Raw genomic sequence first — 13384 nt, 5'->3', positions numbered from 1 at the left:
GAGTTGTGATTAAGCATGCAGTTTGTTTCCAGATGTGTCCTTCCCCCCTGTAACGCCTAAAACCCGTAAAGACTGTCTCGCCCACACTTTTAAATAACGTTGTGATTTTTTGTCATTTTATTATTTGTCTTGTCAATTTCTATCAAGCCGCACAAAAACTTCGACGCTGACACTTTTGAAAAATTGTTAATTTTTTTTTCATTTTACTATTTTTTTTTTTCATTTGATATGGCATACAAATTTTAAAATTTTTCGTTTGCACTTTCAATAGCTAAGTAATTGGAAAGTAGAGGAACTCGACGGTAGCATTCTCTCTTGTTTTTATCTCTGTACGAAATTCTTTATGTGTGCAACAAGATAACTTTACTTTTATGTCCGGAATATTAAAGATGTTCTCTACCTTATGATGGGTAACTAATTACCCAGCGGATCAAAGATGCGTGCTACGTCCGACGGAACTTATGGATTGGCAGAGTTTTCTTTGATTCCCAGTATACGCCAAGAATCTTTGCTGTAGAGTCCCGTTAGATGGACTAGCTCATCCAGCTTGCAAATAAGCTCATCTTCAGCTTACGCTCCCGTGAGTACATCGTCCATATAAATCTTATTTAAGAATTTTTATACAATAGGAAACTCGGACTGATGGTTGTGTGTTAACTAATCTAAGAATGATGCGCTGGACGTGCCGTATGTTACCGTGCAGAAGTGCAACCCAGATTGGGCGATACATCAGCTTTTAGAAAACTGCTGGGGTGATTATGGTCTTTGAACAAATTATGATCTCGAGGATTTAACGCCCCTTGGAGACGCGAGTGTGTATCGTTCTAAAATATTTCCCAGCTGCATTGACATCTGCCTCACAATTAAATTGAAATCCTCCAGCTCGCAAAAGCGTCAGAGCGACGCGTCGATATCAAAAGCTGTGTGCATCGTTCTTGTAGATAATGAGCTCCTAGTCGCAAGAGAAATTATGCTCCATCCAAAGAGTGCTGCGTCGTCGATATTCTGTCTTGCTAATGAAGATGTAATTTTTAAGTATGTGAACTCCTACCTCCATTGCGCGAGTTACCGATCCATCGGTACTATACACCACCCCTCCCCCTAAACCACCTCGCCTACACAAATAGAAGACATCGAACCGGGAAGCTTTGCGATACAAAGTTGCAACATAAACATCAACGGCGAGTCAGCTGCCGTCATCCGCCCAGAGAGCTGACACCACATTCTTTTCGCTCAGACAGGGCAACGCATACGATTCCATATACATACTTATAAACATACTTATACTTTCTGCTGTGTCAGATACTTTATTTCTAAGAACCTTAACATTGTAACACATACATACATATTCACTATTAGCTTATTTAAGACGAAAGGAAAATGCGACGATCAGTCGATGTTGAGCACCAAGAACTTGTGGACATATCCATGTTAAAATCTCGAAATAAATCACTGATTCTCGCAACAAATTACTGATCGTATTCCTCCTCACAACCCCCCGTCTTCCGCATTACAATACCTCACGAAGCTCCCCGGAGGTAACTGGCGCAGCCGGGAAACTGGAATGGAAAATACATTATTAAACCTTTTATTAGCCTTACTGTAAGTAGTTGTGGGAAAAGAGCGAGAATGAAAAATATGTTCAAACAAAACAAAAAGTGCAAAAATGTCTAAAAATTCTAAAAGTAATCACAACAAAAGTTCTACTACAATACATAAACCGCCTTAACAAACATACAAATCACTTATATATATAACAATATATATAACAAATACGCTGTATTCGTGAAATATGATGTGTGATGTACTTGTGTGAAATCAATCGCTGAAAGTCACTGCCGAAGTTTATTAAGGCCAAGTACCACATCATTATTTTCACGTGTACATATATATATGCGCAAAACAACTAAAGCAATATACACACACACAAATATTTCAAATGCAGAAAATGTAGTGTACCTGTGTGGCATCAATCGCTGATAAACCACTGCCGAAATATTAAAGGCCTGGTACTACATCGCAACAATACATACATATACAACAAAAATATATACGCAACATAACCATACATACATACGTGTAAAAGTGACGTGTAATGTACTTGTGTGAAATCAATCGCTGATAGTCACTGCCGAAGTTTATTAAGGCCAAGTACCACATCATTATTTTCACGTGTACATATATATATGCGCAAAACAACTAAAGCAATATACACACACACAAATATTCCAAATGCAAATAACATTATTCGAGCAATGAAATGTATGATTCTTAAGGCTGGATACAAAACCACAAATCACATATAAATTGCACACCTTAATAAAAAGGAAAACAACAAGAAATCCTTCCATGGGGCATACCAATCTATCTCCATCCACAACTTCAATAGGTCCCTGCAAGTGGAGAACTGGGCACGGTCAGAAGGGTCAGTGGTCGGCAAAGGTGGTCCGGGGAAGAGCGTCAGCTTGACACATCTCCAACATAACCTACGCACGGGACCGTTGTCGAGGACGCCGCAGGACATCGAAGGACGAACAAGGGAAGGACGACGAAGAAGCGACGCCGCGGATCCAACGGCGAGGATTGTAAGAGTCTATCATTAAAGAAGTCTGCAAATAAAGCTGTTCGAACCTAAAACTTTGCCTTCTCTTTGGTCGGGCAATCACGTCGTTTACATGTTTGTTTTCAAGAAATTCTATCGCGCCTATTAAACTTTGTAGATTTTATGGTGGAATTCTTTGTTTCGGAATTAATAAATTTTATTAATGTCCCATTTTGGTGGTATGTTTATCTTCTTGATTCATAAATTGTAAATATATATATATATTTCTACGTGTGTGTAGATTTATACTATATATACAAAAATTTTTCCTGTGGTTCTTCACATAGCTAAATATTAGATTACATTTTACAACTACTACTACATACTTTTATATCTACTTCAACACAAGTGCTGGTTTCACGTGTGTGGTGCACTTACATATATTATATTATATACAACAATTTTTCCAGTGGTTCTTCACTTAGCTAAATATTAGATTACACTTTTTATCTTCTTTAACACGTGTACAGGTTTCCCGTGTGAGGTGCTGCGTGCACTTAGAAAAAAATTAATTATTGTTACCCAGGTTACCCGTAGAGCAAAAGGGTATAGTAAATTGATGTAACAGGTAGACGGAAGCGTTTCCGACCATATAAAATATATATATTCTTGATCAGGATCAATAGCCGAGCCGAAATGGCCATGTCCGTCCAAAATATTTTTTGCACGCCCACTTTGTTTTGTAACATTCATAGATAATTGAGTGGTGAGATCTTCGCTAAATTTTTGGCCATTGGGACTCTGGTTGCAGCTAGCTTACAATCGGCATTGGGGGGTTCCGTTGGCCAAATAATAAAGCCCTTACTCGATCAGAAAGCCACATTGAATTTAATTTATAGTCCCCGACCTATTACGGAGATGAACAAGAGTTATAATTAATGCATACAAAAAAATTAAATGAGGTTACACTGATGGTATAGTAACCCGCCTCTGTACCCACCCTCCACGATTTACCCCTGGCACTATATGGTAAATCCCTAATTTATGTGTTACCCTTTCATTATACTTTTAGCCTTCTCACATAAGGAAAACTATATTTATTTATCCAAACATTATAACAATTTGATTCATTTAATAATAAGATAAAATATAGTATATAAGGCCATGTTGTCTAGTTGATAACAGTAAAAAAATTAGAATTTAATTTTAGTCAACCTAATTTCATTTAATTCTGTTTATCGTTATGTAATTACGTTAACTACAGTTTATTTATTTCATTTTTGTTTCTTTAATTTTCAAACCATTCAATATTTTAATTCCATTTCCGGTTGCTAACTTTAATTGAATTTATTTAATACCGATTTGTTTTCTTTCCTAATTCATGTTTTTAATTTTTCTTATTTATTTCTTAAATTTCTATAATTTTGTTTAATTCAATCTTTTATTTCTGTTTCACTAACTTAATTTCACTAAACTTTTGTTGAATGTAACTTTCTTTTTCATGTCTTTCACTTTTCGTTTGCTCCTCTCAATTCTTTAATTTCCTTTATGTAGGGATTGTGCAATTTATAGGGTATTATGTATGTATGGATTTGTTCATATATGTTCACATAAGCAAGTGTAAATAAAAATAATAATAGGTTGGCATTTTTGGTCTTTATTCAATGCTTTATAAAAAGTGTTACAGTGATCGGATTTAGTTCAAATATGCGCCGTTTTGTTCGATAATCTGTTTCCATCTAGACGGCAACTTCATAATACCTCCCTCGTAGAAGCCCCCCTCCTTATTTGCGAAGAACTCGGACAGCCACTTTTCACAAGCCTCTTTTGAGTTCAACTTTACACCACCAAGGGCATTCGCCATGGACAGGAACAGGTGGTAATCACTTGGCGCTATGTCCGGGCTATATGGTGGATGCGATAAAACCTCCCATCCGAGCTCCCGTAGCTACTGACGAGTCATCAACGAAGTGTGTGGTCTGGCGTTGTCCTGGTGGAACACTACACCCTTCCTGTTGGCCAATTCTGGACGCTTCTGGTCGATCGCCTGCTTCAAGCGGTCCAGTTGTTCGCAGTAGATGGTATAATTAAGCGTCTGGCCATATGGGAGCAGCTCATAGTAGATGATTCCCTTCCAATCCCACCAAACACACAGCAAAACCTTCCTGGCCGTCAATCCCGGCTTGGCCACTGCTTGGGACGATTCACCGGCCTTCGACCACGACCGTTTTCGCTTGATATTGTCGTATGTGATCCATTTTTCGTCGCCAGTCACCATCCGCTTCAAGAATGGGTCGAGTTCGTTCCGTTTCAGCAGCATATCGCAGGCGTTGATTCGGTCCAGAAGGTTTTTTTGCGTCAAATCATGCGGCACCCAAACATCAAGCTTTTTTTTGTATCCAGCCTTCTGCAGATGGTTTAAAATGGTTTGGTGACTAACTCCCATCTCCTGGGCGATGTCACGAGATGCCACATGCCGGTCTAACTCGATGTATTCCATGATTTGATCGGTATTGTCGTCACAGGTCTTCCGCCGGCTGGCTTATCCATGGTGTCCTTTTCACCGGCTCTGAATCGTCGAAACCATTCCTCCGCGGTTCGAAGTGATAGAGTACCATCCCCCAAAACACCATTAATCTCACGGAACGTTTCTCTAGCGGATTTGCCTTTAACGAAGGAATACTTTAAAATAGCGCGAATTTCGGCGTTAGTGAACTCCATGTTTACACGTCTATAAGTGTTGAACGCAATATCCAAACTAATCAGCATAGCGTCGTTTTGTAGGTTATGTCAAGACCTTTATAATTATGTATAGTATGTAGTGTACCGTAGTTCGATAGATTTTTAACTAGTGGGTCTTTTAATAGTGGGTGATAATTACTAATAAAGAGGACCTTGTACTTCCTTCGCTAGGGATGCGCACTCTTGCTATGCTCGGGTCTAGCTCGCCGTAGGTCGGGGCTCTTTTAGCTTAGGATAGTACGAAACGCTACTACATTTTAATAAGTGCGTCTTACTCATAAACAATATTCAAAACTGGATTATCGATTAACAAAAGATATGGCTTTATAATGATACTAATGATACACGCCGACACGTGTGAAGATAAGCTACAGATTCTGATAAGTATTGGGAATTTCGGATGTTAATGATTCCCTAAGTCTTTACCCTCCCTACCATGACAATGCTACTTAAAATATTTACATTGTCCCTTGGTCAAGTTCAAAATAACTCTACCACATATTCAAGAAAGTGTTCAACATAAGCACTCGACAAACCATTAAATCTATTTATTCACAATTCATTATTTTTCAATATATCTTCAATCATAATTCCATTTATATAAATTCAGTTTAATAAACGGTTTCATTAAATCTCTTTTACAAACTAACAATATTTTTATCTACGCATAATTATCCTAGTCGTTCTCTAACTCTTCATTTTTGTTTATATTCCGTAAGTAAAATAAAGTATATAAAAGTAAAGTATAAAGCAAATATATATAAGTAATTGAATATAAAATTAGCAAATATAGTTACATAATCTTTAGTCAAATGCAGATCTTATTTTATTTAGACGTTCGAGTGGCATTTTGTTAGAATTTTAATATAGGTAATTCATAATAAGATTTTTATCATTGATGTTTTGTAGTACTCACGACCTTAAATATCCACTCCATGATGTGCGTAAAGTTGGGCCCAAGTTCACGTTGACATTGTCGAGCTGTAGGTCAAACTTTAAAGGTTCTAATTTAAATTTCTATTCAAATGCCAAAAGTTCCGTCAATCTGCGAGTATTTAATTCATTATAAATCGCAATACAAAAGAAAATCGAGAATCAAAACAAAACACAAAATATAACTGCAACACTGCAGCGATAAGACCTTAGGAAACCGCTGGCTGCTACGCTGCGCTGCGATAAGACGAAATCACAAAGTTGGACCTCCGTTGGTCATAGGAGATGATCTTCACTGCGTGACGATGATGATGTTCAAATGTAATTAAATCTGCTCCGGTCGTCTAAAATTCTGCATAGCTGAATAATCTGGATGAGCTCTAGCCTTCCAGTACATTTGGCTGGTTATCATTCGGCAGGTGGCTGGTTGCGTAACTTGTTGCTGAAGGTTATGTCGCCTCGTGGCCTCTTCTTGGAGCGACGGGGTTTAAACCATGAGCTGATGCGGGGGTCGACGAAACGGGGGGGAGTCGCTGTAGAGCAATCAAATGCTCTTATATAGACCTGGTCTTCCTTACGCCTTGGGGTCGAATCTCGTTGCCACTTTCACACGAATCGAACACGGAAATTTATTGAAATATACCAACTCTTGTTTTTATGAGATTGGATATATATATAACTAAATTATATTTCCACGTGTATGTGAAGTTAAATGGGCAGCGTCAAAAATGTATGAGCGTTCGCCACGAAGATTTATCCGATAATGATCTAAGCTCTGGGGAAGCTGCATGCTGGTGGTCGCTGTTATAGCTTTTCTTTCCCTAACTGTATAATCGTACGATCATATTCTGTTCTGATTGGTCTAAGACAATTCTCTCGCTTTTTCTTTTACACAAAAGCTGCTATAATTTAGGGCGAGGGTGTCTTGAAGAGTTATTGCAGTGTAAAGTTAAGTTGGTCACTACACCACAGATAAGGGTAACGAGACTATTTCAAGGAAGCCTTATCTGAAGAAACTCCTTGTTTTCTAGCTTGTATATCCTTCAAATGGAATACTCCTAATTTCTTTCCTCTCTCATCCTCTAATTCATAGTAGTACGAGCTACGTTTCTTATAAACTTTCGCTGGGATAAATACGGGTGCCAATTTACTACTGAATTTCTTTACGGCATTACTTTGTGTAAAGTTTCTAGCATAAACGAAATCGCCGTTTTTAAATTCTATCTGCCGTGTGCGTAGGTTGTATCTATTCACGTTTTCTTCATGGGATCGGTTTAGGTTCAGTTTAGCTTGCCGTCTCTGCAGTTCTAAAGCCTCCGGTTTAGATAACCGAGTGTCGTCCGCTAACATATTTAGTGTACGCAGGAGACTATAGTCCTTGCCGTTAAGGATCATATTTTGTCCAAATGTCAGAAAGTAAGGTGACGAACCTGTGCTTCTATGCAACGATGCTCTTAAAGATCCGCTAATAGCGTCTAAGTTGTCATCCCAATTTGTGTGATCTTTCCCTATATAAGCTCTTACAGCGGCTAATACCGATCTGTTAAGTCTTTCACTCGCATTCGCCTGTGGAGAATATATGGCTGTAAGTTTTTGCTGTACGCCAAAACTAGTAAGGAAAGCTTGGAAATAGCTTGACTTAAACTGACTTCCATTATCAGAAAGTATTACTTCTGGAACGCCAAACGTATAGAATATAGCACCCTTTAAGTAGTCACAGATTTTAGGAGCGGTGAACTTCTTAAGAGGTAACAAAAAGTGGAAACGGGTGTTATGGTCAACGACAATCAACAAACCTATGTGACCTTTTTTTGTGCGAGGGTATGGGCCTAAGAGGTCAATATATAATTTTTGGAATGGCCTGTCTGAGGTTAACGGTTTACCCATTGGCGGTTTTAGAACCGTGTTTGGACTTTTCGTGGTACGACAAATTACACAATTAGATATATAATTGCGTATTTGCGTAACCATGCAAGGCCAAAACAAATATCTTTTTAGTTTTTCTACAGTTTTACTCATGCCACAATGAGATGAACTTGGTGCATCATGAGCCTGAAACAATATATCGGGTACTAAAGCTGAAGGTATCCATAGTTTCCATGGATTTTCTTGTTTTATATCATCTGATACAAAAGTAGTTATTTTGTAAATATATCCATCCCTGATTTGTAGATCGGGAAATCTTGATTGATTGTTAGATATTGTCTTAATTAAGTCCAAGTATTCAGTGGATTTGAAATGTGGAGAATCTACGTCAACTATGGGTCCATTCTGACAAAATTCATCGATGGCTGGGTCGTTCTGTCTGGATAAGGTGTCTGCAACGACGTTCTGAGAACCGCTACGATGTTTTATAGTGAACGTAAACGCTCTCAACTTCATTGACCATCGAGCTAACCTTCCTGATAAATCCTTCTGCCGCATTAGCCATTGCAGGGCTGCATGGTCTGTTATGACTAAGAAATCCTGTCCTTCAATATATGCGCGGAATCTTTTAATTCCTTTTATAACGGCAAGACATTCTAATTCGGAAACTGAATAGTTACGTTGTGCTTTGGACAATTTTTCGGACATATATGAAATCGGAAGTTCTACTCCATCTCGTTCCTGAGCTAGTACGCAACCAACACCAAAAGAGCTGGCGTCACACAACAAAATGAATTGCTTAGAAAAATCTGGTGTTATGAGAATTGGTGAAGCAGTAAGACATGATTTCAAGTTTTCAAAAGCGGTTTGAGCCTCTTCGTTCCAGTCAAGCGTATTCTTCTTTTTAAGAAGTTCCGTTAAAGGAAAACTAATAGTGGCAAAGTTTTCTACGAACCGTCGGTACCATCCCGCTAATCCTAGAAATCTTCGTAACTGCTTAATCGAAGTACTTTGTTCTGTTTGGGATTTTAAGATGCAACAACTCATGATGTAAGCTAGGCTTCGAATTTCTAACCAATAACTCAACTAATTGTGTTTCGGAAACTCCATTTTGCAGTCTGTCAATCAACCGTTCCATGGTTTCCTGGAAATCTTCAAATGCTTCATTTTCTCCTTGCTTGCGTTTTCGGATTCCCTCCCAAATATCATAATCTGTCTCTATATCTTCGAATCTCTTCCTAAATTCGCCACAAAATGTGTTCCAATCGAAATTTGGATTGTTTCGATGAAACTTCCAATACCAATCGCTTGCTTTTCCGGCAAACAGAAGGTACAGATGGTCGCATAAAAGTCCATAATCATTACCTAGATTTTGTTTGGTGAGTGAGCATATCCTGTAAATGAATTCATCTATCCTGATGCTTGTTTTGCTACCATCGAACTTTAATCCCCATTTTTGAATGATTCCTGATACTTTTTCCGGGCTAACATATGAGCTTGCATTGCTCCTGGTTCCGCCTCTTTCTTCTACATTGTTGTCTAAATTCTGAGAATACCGATTTTGATTGGAATTGTTCCTGCTCAAATCTGTATTTGGTTGGACATTGTCAGGTGTGGAATTTGTATGTGTGGGCTGAGATAATTGTAAGTTGTCTAAATGACTTTTAATAGATGTCTCTATAGTCTTCCCTAAATAAGAGGTAAGGTTATCCATGAGTTGAGCCTGTTGTTGGCTAACAGTAAACTGTATAAAGTTCATCAACTCTGGTTGAGTACTAAGAGCCATACTGGAATTCGTTGGAGGTTCTGTTAAGATCCTATCCAAATTTCCTCTGTAAGTATTTCTGGTAGACACTCCTCGTCTAGGAGGTGTACCTCGGATCCTGCCTGATCTGGTATTTCTCCTTAATGGGAAAATATCATTATTATCTTGACATTCGCTTACGCCGGATGTGCCAGCTGTTGCAGCATCTAATTCAGCGAACAGAGTGTTATTAGAGTGAGATAAATTCGATTCGTTGCAATCTGCATTGCAAATTGGACATGTTTGTGTACTTTTTAAGTGGTTTATAATGCACTTTTTATGAAATGTGTGCCTGCACGATGTTGTTGCTGACAAAAGGGTTGGTGCTAAGATTTCTTTACATATGGCACAGCTATTTTCAACGCCTTGTGAAACTTCAACTGCATTACCTGCACTATTCTTCGCTGCCATAATATTGTTGTTAAGATACGTTGTAATTGTTTGGTTTGTCTTTCTTTATGTCGATCACTTCTATCAGAATCTTAGTTGTATCTCTATTTGTTAGTGGATTGTAGCTGGTCTATTGCCTCATGCTTTTATTTACTTGAAAATCGGACAATATACAGACTTATTGAAGTGTAAGTATAATGTATTCCAGAAAAATCAAATTGTAAATAAAGTTGAGTAAAGAAACGTATGGTGATGAGCTCCTGTGGATTCGAAACAGTTCCACTTGGTCGATCAATTCTCTTTCAAATTGAATCGCATGTTCCTAAGTTTTACTATCCCTTCCAAATAGATACTCTTAATCCAATATGTTAATTTATGTTATGTTTATGTTTTAACTGTGGATGGATTACTTTAGAGCTTAGTGTGCTATAACAAGTTAAGGACTTTTCGAGCTTCACGTCTGAGTCAAAAATGTGTAGTACTTGTCGAGCTCCACTCGTTGGGCTTCAAAAATGTGTAGTGTATTTTCTCGAGCCCCACGTTGGGCGCCAAAAATGTGTGAGCGTTCGCCACGAAGATTTATCCGATAATGATTTAAGCTCTGGGGAAGCTGCATGCTGGTGGTCGCTGTTACAGCTTTTCTTTCCCTAACTGTATAATCGTACGATCATATTCTGTTCTGATTGGTCTAAGACAATTCTCTCGCTTTTTCTTTTACACAAAAGCTGCTATAATTTAGGGCGAGGGTGTCTTGAAGAGTTATTGCAGTGTAAAGTTAAGTTGGTCACTACAAGTATTGCCAGATACGAGCTCTGTAGCGCTTTGTACATAGCCCCGAAATTCAAAAGACAAAAAGGCGGAAGGGAGATATTTGCCAAACTAATGTAATAAATTCACTTACCCAAATCCATCATATGTCCCCAAAGAGAAAATGTTGTTGGGATGTAATTATCCAAATTAATTGACTAAAAAATGTACACTTGTGCACATATACATTATATATACCTATGTAAGGTATATTAACAAATAAAATGCCTTGCCTCCCACAAAAATAATAACTAATAAAAATAATGATTGACAGTCGCCAAAAAAAATTAGCAATGCCAGAACTAAAAATAAAAATGAAAATTTAAATTAAAGGCCGGTTAAACTAATTCCTTGTTTGGTTCCTTCTTTTTCCCATTTGCTCATGCTAATGCTACTTACAGTTTTTATTCTGCATTATTTTGTTAAATGATTATTAATTGATAATGTGTAACTGTGTGAACGAATGTGTATTGTAATATGTGAGTTTGTGCATCACTATTTATATATGTTGCATTTTGTATAAATTCTTTAATTATAGTTGTTTTGTAGTTGCACTGGTATCTATAACCTTCATATATATAGTTGTATAACTAGTTGTGTAACTTAAAGCTCTAATTGGAGCGTTGCCGTGATTAGAGTTGCATTAGAGTCAGCTGATAATGACTCCGAATTTTCTCGAATATTCAAATTCAAATTCATCGTTTTTAGGAGTTAAGCGTATTTTTCAACAAAATCGTTTTTTTTAATACAATTGGAAGGGCTGTACATTACAACTTCTACGCTCACAAACCGCTTAAATCTGTCACGCCCACAATTTTTAAAAATGTTTTGAATTTTTTAAATTTTTGAATATATTATTAAAATTTCTATAGATTTTTCAAAAAAACTTTTTGCCCCGCCCATTTCAACGCCCGCAAACCTTTTTAGCTGCCGATCTTAGTAACATTTGGAGTCCTGTAGATAACTTGCCGGAGGCTGCAGGGCGATTCCTTTGAGCAGCCTACCACTTTTTATAATAATAAATTTATTTATTTATTTATAAATTTAAATTTCTTTATTTACTAAATTTATTTGAATTGTGCACAAATCAGAATAGATTCACTTGTGAATCGAATGTAGATTATGATAAATTTGTGTACAAATCATAGGACAGCTGGTTTTAACCAAAAAAATAAAAATAAATTTAGAGCACAGAAATAAACATGAGCGTTCGCTTTGCGGTCAAAAAGATGATGATTCTTGCCATAAGTTGCGTAGTATAGCATCGAGCATTTCAGACATCCTACAAATGTATTTGATTCGATGGTAGAGTAGCCCAATGTATCACCATTTTTATATCCGTTACTTGTTAAGTAAAAGGATATACTGAGTTCGTTGAAAAGTATGTAACTGGTAGAAGAAAACGTTTCTTTATCAGGATCACTAAACGAACACGGCGTGATCGACTCTGTTTCTTCTCTGCCCAACGAGCTATTTTTATGCCCGTTACTTGTAGAGTAAAAGGGTATACAAGATTTGTTGAAAAGTATTCAATTATTTATTTCTTAAAGTATATATATTCTTGATCAGGATCATTACCAGAGTCGAACTGTGGAGATCTCCGGAACTATAAAAGCTAGGGAGTTGTGATTAAGCATGCAGTTTGTTTCCAGATGTGTCCTTCCCCCCTGTAACGCCTAAAACCCGTAAAGACTGTCTCGCCCACACTTTTAAATAACGTTGTGATTTTTTGTCATTTTATTATTTGTCTTGTCAATTTCTATCAAGCCGCACAAAAACTTCGACGCTGACACTTTTGAAAAATTGTTAATTTTTTTTTCATTTTACTATTTTTTTTTTTCATTTGATATGGCATACAAATTTTAAAATTTTTCGTTTGCACTTTCAATAGCTAAGTAATTGGAAAGTAGAGGAACTCGACGGTAGCATTCTCTCTTGTTTTTATCTCTGTACGAAATTCTTTATGTGTGCAACAAGATAACTTTACTTTTATGTCCGGAATATTAAAGATGTTCTCTACCTTATGGTGGGTAACTAATTACCCAGCGGATCAAAGATGCGTGCTACGTCCGACGGAACTTATGGATTGGCAGAGTTTTCTTTGATTCCCAGTATACGCCAAGAATCTTTGCTGTAGAGTCCCGTTAGATGGACTAGCTCATCCAGCTTGCAAATAAGCTCATCTTCAGCTTACGCTCCCGTGAGTACATCGTCCATATAAATCTTATTTAAGAATTTTTATACAATAGGAAACTCGGACTGATGGTTGTGTGTTAACTAATCTAAGAATGATGCGCTGG

The 13384-nt window shown here is 37.4% G+C and overlaps 1 long non-coding RNA gene across 1 annotated transcript; it reads right to left on the bottom strand.

Annotated features, from left to right (window-relative positions):
- Window positions 1–1281: 1281 nt before the first annotated feature.
- LOC113563905 lies at window positions 1282–2412 on the bottom strand. The gene is made up of 2 exons (XR_003407689.1): window positions 2316–2412; window positions 1282–1559 (listed from the first exon to the last, which is right to left on the bottom strand). It is a non-coding gene; the product is annotated as an uncharacterized LOC113563905 (long non-coding RNA).
- Between the last annotated feature and the right edge of the window lie 10972 nt (window positions 2413–13384).

The sequence above is a fragment of the Drosophila erecta genome, unplaced genomic scaffold (assembly GCF_003286155.1).
Source record: "Drosophila erecta strain 14021-0224.00,06,07 unplaced genomic scaffold, DereRS2 tig00000021-arrow-pilon, whole genome shotgun sequence".
In the NCBI taxonomy this organism is placed as follows: Eukaryota; Metazoa; Arthropoda; class Insecta; order Diptera; family Drosophilidae; genus Drosophila; species Drosophila erecta.
The sequence above is the reverse complement of the archived record's forward strand: the minus strand, read 5'-3'. Positions and strand labels throughout refer to the sequence as shown.